Source organism: Ctenocephalides felis, unplaced genomic scaffold (genome assembly GCF_003426905.1).
Source record: "Ctenocephalides felis isolate EL2017-DRISC unplaced genomic scaffold, ASM342690v1 CF-g0.4_SCAFFOLD_03572, whole genome shotgun sequence".
In the NCBI taxonomy this organism is placed as follows: Eukaryota; Metazoa; Arthropoda; class Insecta; order Siphonaptera; family Pulicidae; genus Ctenocephalides; species Ctenocephalides felis.
The window spans coordinates 19,923,963-19,927,354 of NW_020539726.1; the positions used below are offsets into that span (position 1 = coordinate 19,923,963).

At 29.3% G+C, this 3,392-nt stretch overlaps 1 non-coding gene across 1 annotated transcript; it reads right to left on the reverse strand.

Annotated features, from left to right (window-relative positions):
• Positions 1 to 3,155: 3,155 nt before the first annotated feature.
• Trnae-cuc lies at positions 3,156 to 3,227 on the reverse strand. The gene has a single exon. It is a non-coding gene; the product is annotated as a tRNA-Glu (tRNA).
• Between the last annotated feature and the right edge of the window lie 165 nt (positions 3,228 to 3,392).

Below are 3,392 nucleotides of genomic sequence, written 5' to 3' on the forward strand. Positions count from 1 at the left end.
ACGATTTTGGAAACACGGGTCAACCGATTTGAATAATTTAAGAAACATTCGATTCGTATTGATAAGGAGACGAGCTGATTAGTTTTTGGCAAAAGCAGGTTGAGCCGTTTCGAAGATACATGGCAAAAAGTGCCAAAAACGGTAACTCAGTTTTCAAGAGAACGGAGGAACCGATTTTAATAAATCAAAAAACATTTTACTTGTATTGACAAGATAAAAACTGATTAAATTTGTGGGAAAGCAGGTCCAGTGGTTATGGACTCTCAATAAAAATATGTTTAAAACATGTTATTTGACGGTCAAGAATGTTTATTGGGCTTATAATTAGGCATCAAATTATCAGATATTTTATAGAGATTTTCATAACGTGTACACATTTTGTGTAATTTTTTTGGGTTCCGTACCAAGATTTTTAATTAGGGTACGGGAAGTTCCAGCAATTTGCATTAAGTCACGATGCCATGCACCCCACTTGTTCACTTTTAATTCATAATGAAGAGGAGGCGTGGTGATTATTTTTTGGTAAAGATAGGCCCAGTCGTTTCAGAGGAAAGTAGTTAAAATTATAAAAAATAACAGTTATTGAGAAAACAGAGCATCCGACTCGAATGATTCAAAACACATTTTGCTTGTGACGAAATGATTAGTTTTTGGGTAAAGCATTTTTTTCAAAAATTCAATTTTTTTTAATTATCAAAAAATATGCGAATTATAATTTTATTTTCAGCTAAAATTCTGAAACACACTTAAAAATTTCAAATAAAAAATTTTAACTATGCAATATCGTTTATACAACTCTTTAAAAAATTAAACAAGTTTCTCCGTTCTCCACTTGTTCAAGTTTTGTTTATTTGCTTTTCATGAAAACATCTCTAAACGTCGTCGTCCAATTTGCGAATAATGAATGTTACAGTATCCATAATGATCTATTTGAAAACATTCAGTATTTATTATCGTTCATCTATAATATAGTTTTGAACTATCAAACTTTCTAAAAAACTGTGTTTTTGGTCCACATTATATAATTGTACCATATAAATTGGTTTCTTGATGTGCAAGCATTTATTTTTCCATATTACGTCTCTTGCTTTAGAGTAATAAATATTATAACATTACAATTTTGTTTAAAAATATTTTATTCCAACCATTTCATTTCTGTTATATTCTCTCCTTATCAAAATGATAAATATCAAAGTTGCATATGTTTATTACAAGTAATAATTTTTCGTATATCATTCACTTTATAATTTGGTTAAAAAATGAGACAACCTGCATAAAAAATTGTTCGTATTTCAAAATAAATGAACATTCGAACTCGTGCTTTAAAAGCTTTTTCAAATATTATATTTATGCACCAAAGCAATATCGGATTGAAAAGAAGAAAAAACTTACTTTTGCAAAAATGCTTTATGTCGTGCTTTGTATATATAGAATTCGGGATTATTTTATTGCTCAAAAAGAACTGCATTAAATCACAAGGATTTCGCCCAGGGGTAAAAAACATTGCAATATGAATGATTTTTTTTTATATATAAGTAAAGAATTTTGCGTATAAATACAATCCTTTTTAAATAAAAAATAAATAAATAATTTAATATTCAACGCGGTTCAAACTGTGAAAATTTAAGATCTAAGTAATTTTATAAATAGCTTTGGAAAACGTTATGCTTCAATTTTATTAATATTTAGAAAAAAAGAATTTTTATTTTATCACATATTTACAATCATGTACGAAAATCACAATGAGTTGAATAACACCATGAAAATGAGCTTCTATGATCATGATTACGAAATAATGTGCAAAAATATTAATCATAGATATGAAAATGTGATATTAATAATCAAATTCCGGTTTGATCACATTACCGGACATCTTGATATCAAACAGTATGATATAAAATCTGAAATTAATTTTATAGACCTCAAATATCATTTCAAGTGAAAATTGCCTTTCGTGGACATTGCTGCAACATATTTACGTCAACACTATCAGAGAGATATACCTAATTCATATTGTATCTGCAATAGGTATTGCCGTCAAAAGACCTTTGAACCCTTTCCTAAGTGGTTAACCGCTGGGTTGCCCTCTCGAGAAAAAAACTATGTTAGGATGTAGAATATTAAAGACTGCTTAAAGAGCACGTAAAATTATAAGATGACCAATAGGTTTACTGACCCTGCTTCGAATTCAACCGCAAAAACTTAAAACGGATTCGACGTCCGAGTTGCAATTCGCAATTCGCAATTCTCAATCCACCCGCATTTGTACGAATTAATAATAATAATTCTTGTATTTTTCCATTGTCACGCGTAATATTTATACGCGGCGATTATTTCCAAAGCGCAAACATTACTTTTTATTCAAATTTGCAGGCGATTTATTTATATACAAACCTTTACCGAGTCCGACTGTATTTGTATGCATAAGCCATCGCGAGTTTAGTGTTGTCGAAATGTATCCACAAATATTTGGCACGTTGATTATATTACATGAGATTAGTACATACTTATTATTGATTCAATTTATATCGCAAATATTTACAGAAATTTACACAATATATATATATATATATATATATATATATATCAAATATAAAATTCTTCTGTAATGAGTAGGTAAAAATACTCCTCCTAAACGATTAATCGGATTTTGATAAATCTTTCTGAAGTTTTTTAAGGGATTTTTTTTAGGATGTATGTAATTATAAAAATGTAGTAATATTGTAGAAATAAATGGTAAAAATTGCAAGATCACTGGTCTTCCGCGGGCCTACTTACTCAGTATGACTAGACCTTGAGTCACGGTGCGCACATTAACTAGCTATGATCACCGGTATTCATAGATCTACAAACCAAGACATAGGGCACAAAATAATTATTTTTGATAAATACATTTTATTAATAGCATAAAACATAGTGTAATATATTTTCTAAAATATTCCTGTGTTATTATATATGAATCCTTTTGAAGGATTCATTTATATTTTTCATATCATACACACGCATCATTCTCTTTGTTTGTTCCATAGTGAAATATTCCTACTCTTCATATTCTGACTAACTGTTTTAATAATGGAAATGATACTAAAGTTTAAAAAATTACATATCATTAAATTTTTAGTAAAAACTAAATGGAAATAATTAAAAAAAAATTATTCCCATGCGGGGAATCGAACCCCGGCCTCCTGGGTGAGAGCCAGGTATCCTAACCACTAGACAACATGGGAGATACTACTCCTGCTGCCTGAATGCGTTCGCTTGTTCATGAATAGTTCTGCAATAGTGTTTTATTTTAAGCCAACGTTTTTCGAAGGAAAATGAACTCAATTTCTTAGAATACAAATCAATTCTCAAAGATTAAAATTTATATATCGGGACTTAAAAAATGTGTA